Consider the following 22,019-nt stretch of genomic DNA (forward strand, 5'->3'; position numbering starts at 1 on the left):
TGTAGCGAGCTGCAATTTCTCTCAAGCGTTCTAAGGACGGTTTGATCTTGGAACTTTTTCCAAGCAAAATGTACGCCTCAGCCTTGGGTTAAAACTTTGTCACATCTGGGACATAGATATCCCACCTGTGACCAAATTTGGAATACTGCATCTAGTTCTGGTCACCACGATACAAAAAAGATGTTGAGAGTGCAGAGAAGGACAACAAGATGATAAGAGGCCTAGAAGCGAAACTGTAATGAATGATTGAGAGAACTAGATACTGTATGTCTAGTCTAATGAAGAAAAAGATGGGATGCTATGATAGCAGTCTTCCAGTACTTGAGGAGTGGTCACAGAGAACAGAGGGGGTCAACCTTTTCTCCAAAGCACCTGAGAGCAGGAGAAGAAATGGAACGGATGGAAGATCTTTAGAAGAGAGCCAACCTAGAATTAAGGATAAATTTAATCAGTGGATGGCTTGGGTGTTAGAAGTTTTCAAGAAGAGACTGGACATCCATTTGTCCAGAATGGTTTAGGGTCTTCTGCTTGATCAGGGAATTGAACTAGAAGACCTCCAAGATCCATTCCAATCCTATTATTCTATGTTCTATGCTTTTCTTCGCTTCCTGAAACTCAACTGCTTCATTTCACACACTCATACATGTCCTCTGCCAAGCTCCTGAAATGTTCCCTAATTCAAAAGAAAAGCACATTTTCATCTGCTCCTTGATGATTTTGTGCATCATAAATCCAACCAATAGAAATGATCCAAACGGCGAGAAGAGAATGCCTTCAATCGATGTTGTAAATAAATGTGAATAGCAATTCCTGGCTTTGTAATTCAAGCCAAGGAGATGGCCAAAAGATTGTTGCCATTCCTGCAGTGAAATTCCTTCGAATTTCATAAAAAGTTGATTCCATCTGGATTACAGTAAAAATATTCTGGAATCCTTCCCACCTCGCTGCTGAAGAAAAGAATGTAAAAACATCAGGCAACTACTGTGCCTGAAAAGATGAGATCTTCTAAAGTTCCAGTGAGTTTTTCTTCTTCAGTTTTTTGGATTTCATCAGTACAGCTGGGACTGAATCCATCCATCCATCCATCCATCCATCCATCCATCCATCCATCCATCTGTGAAATGCCATTCACGCAGCATCATGAAATCTCCAGAACCGTAAAGCTTACAAACTTGAAATTTGGCACATATATTCCTCTTGGCTTCTAGGTGCTCGCTAAGAAAGGATTTTTCAAAATGACCATCAGATCATTACTAATTCTTATATGGTAATTAACATGCTCTGTTGCTAAGGAGTTCTATTCCCCCTCCCCACCTGAAAAGAACTCTGTTCCAGCTGCCAGTTGCCTCACATTCCGTTACCTCAGTTCAAACTAGCAGACGTTCCACTCCACTCAGGAGCGACCTGGGGCTCCTCACAGTACTAAATGTCGGTACCTCACCAAAATGTCTATGCCTGCCTTCCACCTATGGAACTGCTTCCGGACTCAAGGCGGCAGAAGCGATATTCCCTTATGTGTTTCAATCACTGACCACCATTGAGCCAACGGATTGTGAATTGAATTTCTCCTGCATATCCTGATCACATAGTTTCGTTGCGAAGCATGGGTATCCAGCTAGTTTATTAATATTTCTATTAGTAGTTGGTGGTATTTGAACTACAGATTCCTAGCGAGACCACTTTATAATGAAAAACAGGGTTTTTATATACAATATACTATTTTCACCTCATAACCAAGATCACCCTACAGCACCCACCAGAATTTCACCGAAAAGCTCTTGCTGTTTGAAAGAATATTCAAAACCAAAATCTCTTTCTAGCACTGATGATGTTACCTAGTTGGATAATGACATGCCTGCAAGAAAACAACCAAGCTCAGAGAGCACCAAGGACCCCACAGTCCTCCTCCTCCTCCTCCTTCCCACTCTTCTTCCTTCCCCTCCTCTCTTTCTCCCTTTCCTTTGCCCCTACCTCATTGTTTTCTAGCACCGATGATATTACCTAGTTGGATAATGAGATTTTTGCAAGAAAACAACCAAGCTCAGAGAGCACCAAGGACTCCACAACATTTCTTGTATTAAACTAATATACTGAGTAAAAAAAAAAAAAATCTGTACTACACTCATTATATTTAGGCTAAAAAAACCAACCAAAATTAACACTTCTTCCCCTGCCTTCTCTTGTCTTCCATCAATAAGTAGACTGAAAATTGAAGGTGATTTTTCAAGTGCCAATTTTTTTTTAAAAAAATGTATTTGGTGTACATGCTGCTAAACCCAGTAGACTCACCATGGCTTACAAAGACAGACATTGGTGGTAGTAGCATTCATCTATTTTATTTTTATTAAATCAAATTACATTGTTGCCCACTTGATAAGCAACTTAGGGAAGGGTAGACAAAGAAAAAACAATGCATAACAACTGAAAGAAACATTAAAAACAAATGAATATACCATGTTTCCCGGCGAATAAGACAGAGTATTATTTTCTTTTGACCCCCAAAATAAGCTCTTGGCCTTATTTTCAGGGAGGTCTTATTATTTTTGAGGTGCAGGAGACGGCGAGCGTGGTCACCTCATGGCTGCTGCTGTGCTGCAATATTTTTTGGGGAGGGCTTATTTTAGCACATGCGCTCAAAAGCCCAATTGGGCTTATTATCCGGGGAGGTCTTCTTTTCAGGGAAACAGGGTACTAAAAAGAAAACATAAGAAAACTTTTTAAAGAAATACACATGAAAACAAATGTGGAGAGTTGGTTTGATCTAGTGGTTAAGGTACTAGGCTAGAAACCAGGAGATGGTGAGTTCTAGGCCGGCCTGAGACCTGTAAACTAGATGGGTGACCTTGGGCTGGTGCCTCTTTCTCAGTCCAACCCACCTTATAGTTTTATTTATTTATTTTATTTATTTAGTTTGTCAAAAATGTATGAGATAACATGTATAAATATAAACATGGACATGAACACAGGAAATGGGTATGAATAAATGGGGACAATAGGATAGGGACGATAGGCACGCTGGTGCACTTATGCATGCCTCCTTTACAGACCTCTTAGGAATGGGTTGAGATCACGGCAGACAGTTTAAGGTTAAAGATATGTGGATTTGAGGATGTAACAATGGAGTCAGATAGAGCATTCCGGGCATGACCACTCTGTTTCCTGAAGTCATATTTTCTGCAATCAAGTTTGGAGTGGTTTACCTTGAGTTTGTAGCTATTGTTTGCCCATGTATTATTGTGATGAAGGTGAAGTAGTCGTTGACAGGTAGGACATTGTAGCAGACAATTTTGTGTATTACACTTAGGTCAGAACTTAGTCGGCATAGTTCTAGCTTGTCCAAGCCCAAAATTTCAAGCCCGGTGGCATAAGGTTGATTTTGTGGAGAAAATAGGAAGAGGAAGGAGTATTAGGTATGCTCACCGCCTGGAGTGATTTATAAAAATAATAAAGGCGAGATATAAATGAATATTTAAATAATCGAATATTGCACCCAAATCAACTTCATCCAACCAAAATCAATCAGGATGGATAAAGCCTCTTGCGTCAGTGCCTGAGGAATAAGCCAGGTGTTAAGTGTTTTGAAAGGCAGGATCATCAATCTCGGGAACACTGCTTACCACAGGGCAGGCCTGGCATCAAAGAGAACATCTTCTGAGTCCCATCAGATGACACTGCTTAATTGGTGGGACCTGAAGCATGTCTATCCCATCTGATCTCATGAGACAGCCAAAAGTAATTGGAGACGGACAATCTGCAAGCAACCTGGGCCTGCATTAGGAAACTCTTAGTACAATAGTCAATAACCACCCTGTTGAAGTTCATTGCAAAGCAGAAGTATAGTAGATTACTAGAATGCAGAACACAGAATAATAGAGTTGGAAGGGACCTCGGAGGGCTTCCAGTCCAACACCCTGCTTGTTGTGGCCGGTCAGAGGCCAGTGGAACTGGCAGCACATTTCAGACTGCTCAAGCAGGAGATCTTATACCAGCAATGGCGAACCTTTTTTGGCTCGCGTGCCAAAAGTGGGGGGAGTGCAGGGGGGTTGTGTGCAGGCGTGCCGCACCCATAATGCAATACACAACCCCCAGCGTGCAGGCGTCCATGACAGGCACCCCCCCCCCCCATTTTTTGCATGCTTTTTTCACCTTCCCAACTTCTGGTTTGCTCGTAGGGTCGTTTTTCATCCTCCGGAGCCTTCAGGGAATACCTCCTGAAGGCTCCGGAGGGCTTAAACCGGCTCTACGAACAAACCGGATGTCTGTTTCCGAATTACCGGTTTCCCTGTAGGGCAATTTTTTTTTTTTTGCGTTCTGGAGGCTTCAGGAGCTTCTCTGGAGTACCTCGGGGGGGGGGGGGGGAGGCTATTTTCGCCCTCCCCAGGCGCCTATAAAGCCTTTGGAGCCTGGGGAGAGTGAAAAATGGCCTCAAAAAAAGCACATGCGCGCTGGCCAGCTGACAGGGCAATGCCTCGCGTGCCTTGACAAATGGCTTCGCATGCCACTTGTGGCATGCGTGCCATAGGTTCGCCATCCCGATCCTATACCATTTCAGACAAATGGTTTTCCAATCTTTTTGAAAGCCTTCAGTGATGGAGCAGCTACAACTTCTGAAGGCAACTTCTATTCCATTGGTTGATTGTTTAGGATATTATAATTCTCACTGCTAGAAATAAAACTTCTTTTGCTGCTGCAACCAACTGGGCTGAGCTTTCTTCTCAGACACTCTTGAGACCCCAACTTGTGAATAGAAGGTGTGAGACCAACTGTCTTATAAGTGATGCTTTCTTTTTTTTAAAAGTAATCTTTATTGGTTATACATTTTTTTAAAGAGTAAAACATACAAATACAAATACAATTTTAAACATACAACCCCCCTCCCCCCGCGGTGACAGTCATTCACAGCCCAACTTTTTTTTTTCCTTCCTCATTGTTTGGTCTCTAAGCCGCATCTTCTCGTTACAAAATTCAGGGATCTATTACAATACCCATGCTCACTTTTAGTTCCCATTGTTAACAACTGCTATTTAACTTTCCCCGTTTTAAGTCCCTGCTGTTCTCCTTGTCACCCACATATACCATAGGTTCCAGCTAAGATAATGTTCCGTTTCTCCTTTGTCCCTCAGCCAACCCGTCATTCTGTCCATTTCTGCACATTCATAGATCTTTTTAATTATGGCATCTTCTGACGGTATGGTAGTAGATTTCCAAAATTGTGCATAGGTTATTCTTGCGGCCACAATTATATGTAGGCTCAAATGCCATATTGGTTTACTCATGTTTTCTGGTTTTTTGCTTAGTAAAAAATTCTCGGGTTTCCATTCCATGCTTGCCCCAGTAACCTCTTTTAGCCATTTTTGAATCCTTCTCCAGTATTTCGTGGCCTCAGTACAGGACCACCAAATATGGTAGAATGTGCCATCCCTTCTTCCGCATTTCCAACACAGTGGAGATAACCCAGGAAACATTTTGGCTAAGGTGGCGCAGTGGTTAAATGCAGCACTGCAGGCTACTGCTAGATCAGCAGTTCAGCGGTTCAAATCTCACCGGCTCAGGGTTGACTCAGCCTTCCATCCTTCCGAGGTGGGAAAAAGGAGGACCCAGATTGTTGGGGGCAATATGCTGACTCTCTGTAAACCGCTTAGAGAGGGCTGAAAGCCCTATGAAGCGGTATATAAGTCTACTGCTATTGCTATTGCTAACCTCGTTGGGGAGGAGTGCCATCTATAAACCATCTTGTATATGTTTTCTTTAAATGCTGTAGATCAGTGTTTTTCAACCTTTTTTGTGCAAAGGCACACTTTTTTCATGAAAAAAATCACGAGGCACACCACCATTAGAAAATGTTAAAAATTTTTAACTCTGTGCCTATATTGACTATATATAAAGTAATTTTCCCACGGCACACCTTACAATATGTCACGGCACACTAGTGTGCCGCGGCACAGTGGTTGAAAAACACTGCTGTAGATATTGTAAGTTTAATAGTCTTACTCCATAGATCCCACCATTTGCCCATTTCAATCTCATAGCCAAAGTTTCTCTCCCATGCTATTAGAAGGCTTTTATCCATCTCTTCATTAGCATCTTGACAGGTCAAAAATTGATAAATATTCGATAACATTTTCTTATCTCCGCCAAACAAAATCTTATCTAGCCCCTGGGTTAGATAAGGTTTGGGTAGATCCCAAACTGTACCTCATCGCTTTTAAACCTGTTTCTAACCTGTAAATATTCCCACCATTCCAGATTCCTGCCCTGCTGCTCTAATTCCATCTTTGTTTTCATGTTGCCATCTTCTGTCATAATGTCTTTATATGTTATGTTTCTTGTCCAATTAAATACACTGGGATGCGTTAAGGCCTCTAACGGTGCCAACCAGCACGGAACCCTAAGATAGTATTTTTTCCTCATCTTTTCCCAGACCCCCATCAAAATCTTCTGAATATAATGTCCCATGAAGTACCTATGGGGGGGGGTGTCTCTTTCTTGCCAGAGGGAGGCATGCCATCCCTGGGGGAGGTCATGTCCCTCTATAGCCAATAGGCGCCTTCTACTCAACGTCACCCAATCCTTCACCCATGTCATAATTGCTGCATTATAATATGCTTCCCAGTTGGGTACTCCGAAGCCTCCCAGTTCTTTACGTTTTTGCAACATTTGGGCTTTAATTCGTGCTTTCTTGCCTTGCCATATAAATCAAGTCACTATTGTCTCCAAAGATTTAAAAAAAAATTTGTCCAATTTAGTTGGTGCCGTTTGAAACAGAAACAAAAATTTCAGTAATACATGTGTCTTAAATGTCGCAATCCTGCCCATCAAAGACAGTTGTTTACCACTCCAATTAGTCATATCCTTAGATACCTGTTGTAGCAATTTCATATAATTATCTACTTTGATAGAGGAACATCTCTCCGTGAGCCAAATTCCCAAGTATTGTATTTTATGGGCCATGTTAATCCCTAACAGGCTTTGTACTTCCCTTTTCTGGTTCAAGGTCATATTCTTAATTAACAGTTTTGTCTTCTCTTTATTTATACGTAGCCCCGCTATCCTACTGTACTCCTCTATTTTACGTAAAAGTTGTATCCCAGAAGCCATAGGATCCTCCAGAATAAAAACAAGGTTGTCGGCAAAAGCCTGGACCTTAAATTCCTGAGCTTTAGCTCGTAACCCTTTAATTTGTGTATCACTCCTCACTAATCTAAGAAGGGGTTCTAATGTAAGGATAAACAGTAGGGGGGATAACGGGCATCCTTGTCTTGTGCCTTTACCAATATCAATATCACCCGCCTCTTCTCCATTTACCAATAATGTCGCAGTTTGTCGTACATAAATTGCCCAAACTGCATTTAAGAAGTTTTCTCCAAACTTCATATTTTCTAATTGTGACAACATAAACTTCCAATTTACCCGATCAAAAGCCTTTTGTGCGTCAAGAAACATAAAGGCCACTTGTTTATCCAGCCGGGCTTCATAATATTCTAAGGCATCTAAAATAATTCTAACATTATCTTTCAAATGCCTTGACGGCAGGAAGCCGTTCTGATCAGGGTGTATAAATTTACTAAGGAAGAATTTAAGTCTATCTGCCAGTATAGCTGCAAAGATTTTATAATCCACATTCAAAAGTGAAATGGGCCTATAGTTTTTAATTTGGGTACGTTCAGCTCCAGCTTTAGGCAAAAGAGTTATATAGGCCTCAGCCCATGATTTAGGTGTGATAGAATCCGTCAAGACAGCATTAAATATTACTATCATCTCTTGTCCTAAGATTTCCAAAAAAGTTTTATAGATTTCAACTGGCAAACCATCCATGCCAGGAGTTTTGTTGTTTTCCATTTTTTTGACTGCCTTTTCTAATTCATCTATTGTTATCTTTTGGTTTAGTACCCCTTTCGCTTCATTTGAGATCTTGGGTAGATTTGCATTATCTAAAAATTCCTTAATTTGGTCCTCAGAAATTTCTTCTCTACTATATAGTTGCTGAAAAAAACCTTGAATAATTTGCTTTCATTGGTCTAACTTGGGAAGGCTGTTTTCAGCATAGTGGAGGATCATAGGAGCCATAAACTGTGAAGAAATGGAGAATGGATTCTCCCATTCTACTTTCTTCTCTTTTCTCCTCTTTCCCTTTTTAAGTTAGAAGTGTTCTGACCTAGGCTTCTCAAGAGCATGAAGCAAACTCCTTGCCCCAAGAAAAATAAATGTTTTATTAATCTACCGTGAATTCTGCTCATTCATATCCAGCAAAGTCTTTCGAGGGAGGATTTACAGTCACAGACCTTATATGGCTTGGAGAGCTGCCAGGCTGATATCTGCAAAACTTGGCAAGGAGTCTCAGAGAGTCACAAACTAATTGTCTCCTGCAAACTCCACTCCCTTTTTGCTCCTCTTTTATTTCCTCTAGGAGAAGCTATTCATCATCCACCTGTGGTCTTACTCCCAAGTTGACCCCTGTTCTTTAGTTGTTCCCTTCGTCTGGCAACTCTGTGCATGCACACACTGGGATGTGTGCATGCTCCAGTTCCAGCTGTTCATCTGTCTCACTGATGTCTGACTCTGAAGGCAGCTGATAACTGGCATACAGCTCTGGCCCCCTCTCTGCCTCCGACACAGAGCCCTCATCAGAGCCTTCCCCAGACTCCAGGACTGGCCCATGTTCCTCCCTAACCTCCTCACTGTCCGAATCTGTTGCCAGCTTCGCTGGCTGCTGGCAGGCCACAACACTAAGCTTATGGACAGCGATTGGTTGATGTTACTCTGTAGGCTCATTTTAGAATCTTTAAAACTGAAAGATGGGATACGAATGTGGCAAAAGTACATGTGAATTAGCATTTTGTGCACAGTATATATCCATCCTACATTACTCACATAGCCTTGGAGACTAAACTTTGAATGCCTACCCCAGCTTTGATTTATTAATGACCATTTATTCAAAATGTCCATTTCTGAACAATTAGGTTGGAATACCATCGTGACAAAGATCCAGCACCCAACCTAATAAAATTAATCTTCAATATTAATACATAGTTGAATCTCCACAGACAAATGGAACAGTCAGGAACGGCCATGGCTATTAGTGGGGTTTTTTTTCAAGGCAATGTTCATATTTTGGTCTCGGGGATTAAAAACAAACGAAGACAAGTGGCTTTTAAGACATGGCGTTTATTGGCAAAGTAGTTGCTTTATTGCCTGAGTTTGCGATAATGATTTTATTATGACTATTGCACACATTTTAAAGTACTACAGCTTTGCTAATTTTTGTAATCTGAAAAGTGTACATTGATAAGCCATCTCCACTTTTTGAGCTGTCATTGTCCCCACTATCACAATGTCCACCTTGTAATATTACTCCGTCTAGAAAGGCAAATTCAAAATGTAAACTTGGAAATGCAAATTTAAATAAAGTAAAAAAATATGCAAATGAAATGCCTGCATTATTCCTTTATGGTACACATAAGGCAGCATCTATACTAATCAAAATGTTTTCTCCAGCAATTTTGTGTTTATATCTGTTGGAGAATTAAAATAATACTGTGCAGTTGAACCTTATCCAAATAGAATAGAATAGAATAGAATAGAATAGAATAGAATTCTTTATTGGCCAAGTGTGATTAAATACACAAAGAATTTGTCTTTGGTGCATATGTTCTCAGTGTACATAAAGAAAAATAAAATAAAATACATTCATCAAGAATCATAAGATACAACACTTAGTGAGAATCAAGGTTACTAATAAGCTATCAAATCATATTAGGAAACAATAAAAACAATATAATTGAAAGATACAAGCAACATGGTTATAGTAATAAGGTGGAAGAGTTAGATACTAGTGAGGAAGCAAAGAATAATAGCAATACAGCCTTAGTAAATTATTTGACAATGTTGTGGGAATTAGTTGTTAAGCAGAGTGATGGCATTTGGGAAAAAACTGTTCTTGTGTCTAGTTGTTCTGGTGTGCAGTGCCCTATAGCATCGTTTTGAGGGTAGAAGTTGAAACAGTTTATGTCCAGGTATCTGTAGATATTTTCACAGCCCTCTTTTTGATTCGTGCAGTGTACAGGTTTTCGATGGAAGGCAGCTTGGTAGCCATTGTTTTTTCTGCAGTCCTAATTATCCATTGAAGTCTGTGTCTGTCTCGTTGGGTCGCAGAGCCAAACCAGACAGTTATGGAGGTGCAGATGACAGACTCAATCATTCCTCTGTAGAACTGAATCAGCAGCTAGAGGAATGTTGACGAATGTTGAGATGTAATTCTAATAAATATGCAAGTAAATACAAATAAGCAGGATTTGCTTCTGATAAGTGGATATATGTTTGACCACATCCAGAATATATTGTTTTGTAATAAGGCTGCCAAGGCTTCCAGCTGTAGAGTTATAATGATAATCTTCATAAGATGTTAGAAAATTTCTCCTTTCTCTTTTTTCTCACATCTACCTCCGTTCTATTGATTTTTCCTCTAAAGGCACAATTTCATGTCCCTAGCAAATATTGTGTATGATGTTATCTATTAATTGTACTGATCTCTTGCTTTTAATCCAGATGCATAGGCTAGCGCAGAGAGCTCTATTCATTTCATCCTCGCAATTAGTGGCATGCAAAATATTTTTACATTTGAAATATTTCACCTACTGCTTTTGAATTTGCAGCAGCTTGCCCTCACCCTTCTAGAAGTGTTTTGAGTTTGAGAAAAGATATTTTGAGCTTGAAGCTGGACCATTGCTGACCTTGAAACACGCCTGAAATGGATGGAACAGACCGTTTCCAAATTGGAAAGCAGCAGTTTTGAACTCCACTTTGAGTGCTTCCCACTGAAATGTCTCAGATTTCAAACCTTTGCCCACTGCTACTCATAACAATCTTGTGACAGTTGTCCATTGGTTAAGAAAGCCGGTGACCTAAAGTTATTCAGAATGATTCATGTGTAAGCAGCGATTTAAAGTAGGATCGTTTCTGATGTAGTCTGCCCCCTGACAGCTACCTCACGCTGATTCTGATTGCACGGTACACTTTTGTAAGTAATTTCCTAAATGGAGTAGGGTTGTATGCAAAATAGAAAACGATGCCACTTTTATTTTTTTGTGTAAAGCTTGCCAAGGCTCCAAATGGTGATACTTAATGGAAAAACTGATTTTATGAAGCATCCTGGATAGACAATTGAACACCGCAAAATGATTAGAGTTATTTTATTGCTAAAAGCTGAGCACACACACCTTTAATTCCTGTTGTCCTCTCCTCAGCTGCATTACAGCTTTTATTTATTAATCATGAAACTATGGCTTAATAGCTATTGTGTCTTTGTTCTTGCTGAAACTGTGATCTAGTAAATTAATCCAGGACACTAGGAGGACAGATATGTGTGAGGGTCTTAAGATGTATTTGAGCCAGTGACGTGCGGTGAGGTTTATGGCTGGTGAGGCAGTCCTCTCCCCCTACATCCCACTGTCTAAAGCGTTTTCTTTCTTTTGCCCGCCTGAGCTCTGACAGGCAGGTGAAAGAAAGCGACAGCTTTCTTTTGCCTGGCTGCCGCTTTCTTTTGCTCGCCTCTGTGTCCGCAGCTGCCGGGACATAGAGGCGGGCAAAAGAAAGCGCCAGCCTGCCAGCCCACCTGAGCTGCATGCGTCTGTGGCAGGCAAAAGAAAGTAGCAGCCCGCCAGCTCGCTTTCTTTTGCCGGCCTCTGTGTCCATGGCTGCCGCGGACACAGGCGGGCAAAAGAAAGCGGCAGCCTACCAGCTTGCCTGAGCTGCCCGTTTATGTTTCTGCGGCAGCCACGGACACAGAGGCGGGCAAAAGAAACGGCAGCCCGCCAGCAGAGGCGGGCAAAAGACCCGCCTCTGCTGGCGGGCTGCCGCGGACACAGAGAAAGAAAGCTGGCGGGCTGCCCTCCCTGCTTGAGAGAGAGTTTGTTTGAGTGAAGAAACACATACACACACAAAGTTGCACCAAGAGGATTAATTTTGAATTCCTCCCCCTCCCTCCTTTTCCAGCTGTTTCACAGAGGATTTCAACTCTGCTTTTGCCTACCATCATGAAAATGTAAAAATGTAAAAGGAAAAAGGCAAGAGCTGCTGAGGTGAGGCTGGGCTAGTTACTGCCGGAGTCCCCTATGGATGACTCTCCTTAACTGTTTAAAAAAGCTTCTAAAAAAACGCCCTCTATAGGAGGAGGCAAGAGAACCAGGTTCCTCATCTACATAAGGAATTTTTCAGCTTTTAACCCTTGCTTAACTCTGCTCGAGTAAAGTCAGACTAGATGAGGCACATGGTTCTCCTGCCTCCTCCTATAGAGGGCACTTTTTTAGAGGCTTTTTAAAACAGTAAGCACTAAGCAGAGTCATCCACTGTGACCCTGGCAGCAACTAGCTCAGCCTTTTTCCTTTTACATTTTTTTTCTTTTCATGATGATAGTGGTGAGGCTCTGCCTCCCCTGCCTCCCCTGACTGCACGTCACTGATTTGAGCATGCATATATTATAATAAGCATGTATATGTAATATATATTATTGAGTCTGTCATCTGCACCTCCATTACTGTCTAGTTTGGCTCTGCAACCCAACAAGAGAAACACAGACTTCAACGGATAACTAGAACTGCAGAGAAAACAATTGCTACCACCCTGCCTTCCATTGAGGACCTGTATGTTGCACGAGTCAAAAAGAGGGCTGTGAAAACATCTACAGACCCCTCGCATCCTGGACATAAATGGTTTCAACTCCTACCCTCAAAACAAGGTAATAGGGCACCAGAACAACTAGACACAAGGGCAGTTTCCCCCCGAATGTCATCACTCTGCTTAACAACTAATTCCGACAACACTGTAAATAATTTACTAAGAATATATTACTATTATTATTCTTCTCTTCCTTCCTAGTATCTATCTCTCCACACTTATGACTATAACCATGTTGCTTGTATCTTTCAATTTATATTGTTTTTATTTGTTTCCTAGTACGATTTGATATCTTATTAGTAACCTTGACTATCACTAAGTGATTATCTTTTTAGTCTTGATGAATGTATTTTATTCTCATGTACACTGAGAGCATATGCACCAAAGACAAATTCCTTGTGTGTCCAATCACACTTGGGCAATAAAGAATTCTATTCTATTCTATTCCATTCCATTCGCCAGAAAATCTAATTCAGTGGCTTTCTGCCCATTCATTGTTGTACTTTAAACTACATACTGGAAAGGAAAGCTGAAGAAACATTAGACTATTCTTAGTGTTTGGGTTGGTGAATTCTCAAGAGCATTCATGCAGGGAGTTCAGGTTCCTTAATCCCTCCCTAAACGGAAGAACTGATGATTCCTGCAATGCTCAACCATAAAACTGGTGATTGTGAAAATGCAGAGAAAAATACCCCTTTCTGCACATGTCTTTTTTTTTTTAAAAAAAACTGTTCTTCGTCTTAAAGGTTTGAGAACAGGGTGCAGCACAAGACCAATATCTGGCGGGCAAACATCAAACATCATGAAAGAATAATTGTACTGAACCAAAACTTAACACAGGCCAAGGGTGCAATTTTGGGACTGACAACAGGATGTTCTATGAATAAAAAATAATGTGGTAGGGTGGATAACTGCGGCCTTGAAGATGCTGATCTGCAACTTTCAACTTTCCTCACCATTGGGTGTTCTTCCAAGCGATGTAGTACTTCAACAATCTCCAGAGGCCCATAGTTTGCCCATCCCTAGATTATAAGGTGACACAAGTTGTCCTCCATATGTGGAAACTTCTATCATCTACAGTATGTCAACATGCCGCCAGAAAATTTATTGTCTCTAAGGTTTAGGTTTAGGTTTATTAGATTATACGAAACTCTGGGGGCAGCTCATTCCAGAGGGAAGGCGCTCCCACAGAGAAGGCTCTCCCCCTGGGGGTTACTAGCTGACACTGTCTGGCCAACGGCACCCTAAGGAAGCCAACTCTGTGGGATCGCACGGGACGATGGGAGGCTACCGGTGGCAGTAGGTGGTCTCGCAGGTACCCTTGACCTAAGCCATGGAGCACTTTAAAGGTCATAATTAGTACCTTGAATTGTACCAGGAAGACAACCGGCAAGCAGTGCAGGCCGTCTAAAAGGGGTGTAACATGGGAGCACCTAGGTGCCCCCATGATAACCCGCACAGCCGCATTCTGGACCAGTTGAAGCTTCCGGGTGCTATTCAAGGGCAGCCCCATGTAGAGAGCATTACAGTAGGACGCCCAGGTTGCGGGCCCTCTCTGAGGGGGCTAAAATTTCTCCCCCTATCATCAAAGATGGAACAAGATGCACAAATCGGGATGACGGAAAACAAAGCCACTCCGTCTTGGAGGGATTGAGCTTGAGCCTGTTCCTCCCCATCCAGATCCGCACAGCCTCCAGGGATCGGAACATCATGTCAAGGCCATCATTTGGGTGGTTTGGGGTAGAGATGAAAAGTTGGGTATCATCAGCATATTGATGATACCGTACCCCCAAACCACGGATGATTTCACCCAGTGGTTTCATATATATGTTGAACAGGAGGGGTGAGAGAACCGACCCCTGGGGCACCCCACAAGTGACACACCCTGGGGTTGATCCTTGCCCTCCAGTCAACACAAACTGCGACCGATCCGACAGGTAGGAGGAGAACCACCATAAAACGGTGCCCCCCACTCCCAACCCCTTGAGTCGTCACAGTAGGATACCATGGTCGATGGTATCGAAAGCCGCTGAGAGGTCTAATAGGACCAGGACAGAGGAGCAGCCCCTGTCCCAGGCCTGCCAGAGATCATCAACCAATGCGACCATGCCGTCTCAGTGCTGTATCCGGGCCTGAAACCCAACTGAAACGGATCCAGGTAGACAGTAAGAGCTGAGGTGGCGCAGTGGTTAAATGCTGCACTGCAGGCTACTTCAGCTGACTGCAGTTCTGCAGTTCGGCTGTTCAAATCTCACTGGCTCAGGGTTGACTAAGCCTTCCATCCTTCCGAGGTGGGTAAAATGAGGACCCGGATTGTTGTTGGGGGCAATATGCTAACTCTGTAAACCGCTTAGAGAGGGCTGAAAGCCCTATGAAGTGGTATATAAGTCTAACTGCTATTGCTATTGCTATTGCTATAGCTTCATCCAGGGACTGGGGAAGCGGATGTGCTACCATATTCTCAACAACCTTCGCTACAAAGCGAAGGTTGGAGACTGGACGATAGTTGGCTAAAGAAGCTGGGTCCAGGGAAGGCTTCTTAAAGAGGGGCCTCACCACCGCCTCCTTCAAGGCGGTGGGAAAGAACCCCTCTCTCAACAAAGCATTGGTAATCGCCTGGAGCCAGCTTCGTGTCACCTCCCGAGAAGCCGAGACTAACCAAGAGGAACACGGGTCCAGCACACAAGTGGCAGCACTGAGTCTCCCCATAATCCTGTCCATACCCTCGGGGGTCACAGGATCAAACTCATTCCAGATCGTCTCCATAAGATTCATCCCCATCGACTCGCCCGAATCTACCTAGTCAGAGTCCAAGCCTGTCTGGATCTGAGCGATTTTATCCTGCAGATACTGAACAAATTCTTCAGCCCTACCCTGCAAGGGGTCTTTCCCAGCTCCTTGGTTAAGTAAGGAGAGGGCCACCCTAAACAGGGCGGCTGGGCAGTTATCTGCGGATGCGATAAGAGTGGAAAAATGTTGTCGTTTTGCCGCTTTTATCGCCCCTAAGTAGGATTTAATATGAATTCTTACTAGTGTTCGATCAGATTCGGACCGGCTGGCTCTCCAACCACTCTCAAGGCATCTTTTCCGGCGTTTCATCTCCCAGAGCTCCTCAGTAAACCAGGGAGCTACCTGGGATCGACACCGGGTCAGAGGCCGCAAAGGCACAACACGATCCAAAGCCCCAGTGGACGCCCTATCCCAGGCTTCCACTAGGGCTTCGGTCGAGTTGTGAGCAAGGGATTCAGGAAAAGTTCCAAGCTCCATCAGGAACCTTTCAGAGTCCATCAGGCGCCTGGGGCGGAACCATCTAGTCGGTTCCGCCTCCCTGCGGTGAGGGGTAGCAGTATGGAAGTCAAGCCTGATGAGGAAATGATCCGACCATGACAAGGGTTGGATAGAAATATCCCCTAAATCTAGATCATTCATCCACTGCCCAGAGACAAAAATCATGTCGAGCATGTGTCCCCCATTATGGGTGGGGTCTTGAATTAACTGAGTTAGGTCCATAGCCGTCATGGAAGCCATGAACTCCCGAGCTGACTCAGATGTCTCCCCAATGGAAGGCAGATTGAAATCCCCCAGGATCATGAGCCTGGGGAAATCAACCGCCAATGCAACTAACATATCTAGCAGCTCCGGCAGGGCCGATGAAACGTAGCAGGGAGACAGGTATGTAACAAAAAGGCCCACCTGAACTCCAAGGCCCCATTTCACAAAAAGGGACTCACACCCGCCTATCTGAGGCACAGTGACCTCCTGAGGTCTGAAACTTTCCCTAATAACCACCGCCACCCCCCCACCCCTGCTCTGGGCTCTCGGCTGGTGAAACGCCCATAAGCCTGGTGGGCATAATTCACTATGGGGAACACTCCCCTCATGGCCCAACCAGGTCTTCGTAATGCACACCAGGTCCGTTCTACCCTCTTGTGTGAGGTCGTAAATGAGGGGAGCCTTATGTACCACGGACCTGGCATTAAGCGACACCAGCCGGAGAGCAGGGTCCTGTAATCCGGAGCACCCAGGCGTGTGAGAAGGGTGAAGTAAGGTAGCAATGTTGAGCGCAGGTCTAAGATCATATAGTGATTTCTCTCCCCTGAGTTTTTTTTGTAAATTCCCATCTTTCCCTTCTTGAGATTCTCTACGAGGAGAAACAATTTGCTAGAAAAGAAGATCTTAAGAAGAACATCTATGGAAATTCTCAGTCATCCTGTTGATGGTTGTCCCAAATATGTTCTTTCAAAAGGCAACTGGACTTTGTTTTTCCTTGAAGATGTTTCACTTCTCATCGAAGAAGCTTCATCAGTTAAGTCCTTCTTAATAGTTCCAGAGTGTATTGTAGATATACCGTATTTTTCTCTCCATAAGACACACTCCCCCCACCAAAAAGTTGGTGAAAATGTCTGTGTATCTTTGGTGAATAACATCTGGGCCATGGTAGCGGGGTCCTTTTAGAGCCAAGGTGGCGCAGTGGTTAAATGCAGCACTGCAGGCTACTGCTAGATCAGCAGGTCAGCGGTTCAAATCTCACCGGCTCAGGGTTGACTCAGCCTTCCATCCTTCCGAGGTGGGTAAAATGAGGACCCAGATTGTTGGGGGCAATATGCTGACTCTCTGTAAACCGCTTAGAGAGGCCTGAAAGGCCTATGAAGCGGTATATAAGTCTACTGCTATTACAGTGCTGAACCCCGCCTCTTCTGTCTTTGTCATTGCCTGCTTCTTCTGTCTCTTTTCCACAGTGCAGGAGTCAATAGGCAGAACTGGCACATGAGAGGACACCTATCTGTGGTCCTCTCAAGCTCTGCCTGAAAGTTTTTTGTCTTATTTTCCTCCTCTAAATCTAGGGGCATCTTATGGACAGGTGTGGCTTATGGAACGAAAAATACAGTAGATAGCAGAGTCCTCAGTCTGGCAAGGTTTTGCATATAGGCAGTGGTGGGATTCAAATAATTTAACAAATGGTTCTCTGTTCTAATGACCAGCTGGGTAGGTGTGGCTCGGTGGTCATGTGACTGGGGAGGCGTGGCCAACTCAACGTCACTTACATTGATGTGCGCTTTGCCTTAGCTGTTACAATGTAATGAGGGTTAACTGGAGAGACAGTTTCTGTAAGCAGGGCAATAAAGATGAGACTAGAAACAACACCAGAATGTGTCCTTCTTGCCTTCCTTACAGGATTAGCCCTGTAAAGTGGGGGGAAAAAAACAAAAGGAGATTTCTTCCAACAACCGGTTCTCCGAACTGCTTAGGAAGTTAACAAACGGTTCTCCCGAAGAGGTGGCTGAATCCCACCACTGCATATAAGTGTGAAAACAATAAAGAACTCAGCTTGGAAGAATTACCATGTGTCATTCTTGGTCGTAGGTCTAACGGTATAACTACAAACCACAAGTGTTTGTCAATGTTTCCGTCAGGTTCTTTGGTATCTGCTTCAAACCAAATGTCAATTTTTACCCAGACCATGTTTTTCATATAGTTCTCTTTACAAAATTTATTGAGAGTTTTATTGAGAAGAGAGGGATGGGGTTGAAGGAATTCCAGCACCTGATATATATTTTCCTATGTAGATCAATACATTTCTGTATAGTGGAAACATTTTTATTTTCTTTCTGATAGCCTTCCTATCATCTGGCAAGGTGGCAGATCTTTCCATTGATAATGAGGAAGCTTGCAGCTGGCTGTTTACATATCTGCCTTCTGAATTTTTTTTCGATCTGGAAATCAGCTATGACATGGGCCTCTGTGACCCATTATTGTCCTTCTACTACAACTCCTGTTGTGGCCCTCCAGCGGCCAGTGGAACTGGCAGCAGATTCAGACAGCGAGGAGGTTGGGGAGGAACATGGGCCAGTCCTGGAATCTGAGAAAGGCTCTGATGAGGGCTCTGTGTCGGAGGCAGAGAGGGGAGCAGAGCCGTAGTCCAGTTATCAGCTGCCTTCAGAGTCATGCATCAGTGAGGCAGACGAACAGCTGGAGCCTGTTCCCAGTGTGCACATGAGCAGAGTTGCCAGACGAAGGGAACAACTAAAGAACAGGGGTCGACTTGGGAGAAAGGCCACAGGTGGACAATGAATGGCCCCTCCCAGAGGAAATAAAAGAGGAGCGAAAAGGGAGTGGAGTTTGCAGGAGACAATTAGTTCGCTTAATAGTTTCGTGACTCTCTGAGACTCCTTGCCAAGTTTTACAGATATTGGCCTGGCAGCTCTCCAAGCCAGATAAGGTCTGTGACTGTAAATCCTCCCTTGAAAGACTTTGCCGGATGTGAATGAGCAGAATTTTGTCGGGACCAGGAGTTTGCTTCATGCTCTTGGGAAGCCTCTGTCAGAACAACTCCTCCCTTCCCACTGTTTAGATAGGATTGGGAATGTTGAAGAGCACATCCATCTTCTTTAAGATGACAGTCTTTTCGGCATTGTAACTATGAATCAATAGCTCCCCAATGTAGTGTGGTGGTTAAGGTGCCAGATTAGAAGTGGAGAAATCCAGACTTCATAATCCTTGGTTAGGCATGGAAAACAACTGGGTGATTTTGGACTAGTCTCTCTCTCTCAGTCTTAATTAACAAGCTGGCTGAAAGCCAAAAACCTTCATCAGAGAATTCAGTGATGGGCTTCACAGTAAGACCTAGTGCAAAAGAAGTAAATACTGCAGAAAGTGGGACAAATGCTAAGAAAAACTCTTAAACATATGAAAAATGGCTGCAGGATTTAGATTTGGCTAGTCTAAAGAAAAGAATAATAATATATATAATAGCAGTATTCCAGTACTTGAGGGGCTGCCATAAAGAAGAGGGGGTCAAATTATTATCCAAAGCACCAGAGGGCAAGACAAGAAAAAAATGGATGGAAACTAATCAAAGAGAGAAGCAACCTGGAATTAAGGAGAAGCTTCCTAACAGTAAGGACAATTAATCAGTGGAAGAGCTTGCCTCCAGAAATCGTGGGTGCTCCATTACTGGAGGTTTTAAAGAAGAGACTGGACAGTCACTTGTCTGAGATTCTATAGGTTCCCCTGCTTGAGTAGGAGGCTGAACTAGAAGACCTCCAAGATATTACCTTCCCTTCCCTTCCCTTCCCTTCCCTTCCTTTCCCTTCCCTTCCCTTCTCTTTCCTTCCATTCCATTCCTCCACACGACCTATTAGATCTCACTGATTAGGTCTCCTCCGAGTCCCATCTGCCGGTCAATGTTGACTGGCAACTACGCGGAGGAGAGCCTTCTCGGTGGCAGCTCCGACCCTGTGGAACGATCTCCCCGTGGAAATTCGTACCCTCACCACCCTGCAGAGTCCAGACCTTCCGCACAGCCCTCAGAACCTGGCTATCCCGTCAGGCCTGGGGTTAAGACTACAACCCGCCCGAATAGTATGAATGTTGTGTTTTAATTATGTATTTGTCTTATATGTTAAAAGTTTGTCTCCCCCCCCCTTTTTTAAGTTGTAAGCCGCCCTGAGTCCCCCCAGGGAAAAGGGCGGCATATAAATAAACTTTAAATCTAAATCTAAAATCTAAAATCCATTCCATTCCAAACCTGATTGAAATAAATCAGAGAACATTCCCTCCATCTGTACTGTGATAAACTGACCACTTCCATCAGCTGTAGTTAAGAGTGAGTCAACTTCACTAAAACCAGAAGTCTCTTTCAGTAAGGCACTTTGTTTATACTAACAAGCTATTAATCTAATCAAATCAAATCAAATTATGATGGTAATTGAGCAGCATAGACTCACAATCTAATTAGAGACCCATAACAACACTTTCCTCAAACCAGTTTAGCAGTGAATAATCTTTTTCTGAGAAAATTAGTGTACTTCACAGTGTCCTGGTTAAAATACAGATGAACGGTTTAGTGTAATGGTATGTGGGAATGTCCTTGACAGATGCAGCCAAGGGAATGGTTAGATAAAGGCAGCTGAGTCCACGGAAGGAAGGTGAGTGGGTCAAGAGACTCCCTAGTTTTTGGGCTTGGAAAATTCTGTTAATGTAGCTTTACAATAAATTAGAATTAGCTCATCTAGTTGTGTTTCCTATCTGGACACCTAATTAGTCTGATTCTAGGAGAACATGAGGTTAGTCCCACATTAGATACAAGGCCACCTGGGTGAGTTTGGGCCAGTCCCTCACTCCCATTCTTAGGAAGAGGAATGGGATTGGAAATTTCTTCCCAAAATATTTTCAAAGAAAAGAGCACAGGTTTGTCGGGAAGTCAAAATTAATTCAAAGGCACGCGCATACACAATAGTTTCTTTGCCATCACTCCTAGTTTTTTTCCCTTTAATTCCATTCTTCAATAATCTGAAGATTTTAAAAGAATCTTTTGGATAACACTATAACGTATTGGCATAACTGATTACTATATAATCATACTAACTAGTGCTCACAGCAACTGTATTTACAGTTTTTAGCATGCTGTGCAGTTTTATAAATAATGGTGAGATTTCTAATTAAAGGGGTATTTAAAAATATTTATCAGGAATAGATAGAAACTATCTATTGTTTCATCATACGCTAAATACATTTTGGAGAAGATGCTTAATGGCATAATTTTGGCTTTCCTCTCCTCTCCTCTCCTCTCCTCTGTATTCTATTCCTATTCCTATTCCTATTCCTATTCCTATTCCTATTCCTATTCCTATTCCTATTCCTATTCCTATTCTATTCTATTCCGGTACAAATAATCTACTGAGTCTGTTACCTACATTTCCCCTTTTAAAAAAGCCTTTAATAAATTTGAATGGAAACTATCTATCTATCTATCTGTCTGCCTGCCTGCCTGCCTGCCTGCCTGCCCGCCCGTCCGCCCCCCCCGCCCCCCCGCCCGTCCATCCATCCATCCATCCATCCATCCATCCATCATCCATCATCCATCATCCATCATCTATTCATCATCCATCCATCCATTTATCTATCAATCAAATTTGTATACCTGCCGTCTTATGAATATATCTCTCGGTGACATACAATTAAAAATAATTGTATTATAAAAATAGAAGTCTAAAGACCACTAAACAATCAAAGTGTGAAAATAAGTAAAATAAATAAAAGCATAGGAGAGATCCTTCAAAGTCATTCTTCTTTGTGACAACCCTTAGATATTGGAACAGTACTACCATATCATCCCTAGTCCTTCTTTTTATTAAACTAGACATACCCAATTCCAGCACCATTCTTTATATGTTTTAGCCTCCAGTCCCCTAATCATCTTTATTGCTGTTCTCTGCATTCTTTCTGGGGTCTCAACATCTTTTTACATTGTGGCAATCAAAACTGGTATTCCAAGTGTGGTCTAACCAAGGCATTATAAAGTGGTACTAACACTTGTTGATTTGCAGAATATGTCCCCTGTACTT

Source organism: Thamnophis elegans, chromosome 14, assembly GCF_009769535.1.
Source record: "Thamnophis elegans isolate rThaEle1 chromosome 14, rThaEle1.pri, whole genome shotgun sequence".
NCBI lineage: Eukaryota > Metazoa > Chordata > Lepidosauria > Squamata > Colubridae > Thamnophis > Thamnophis elegans.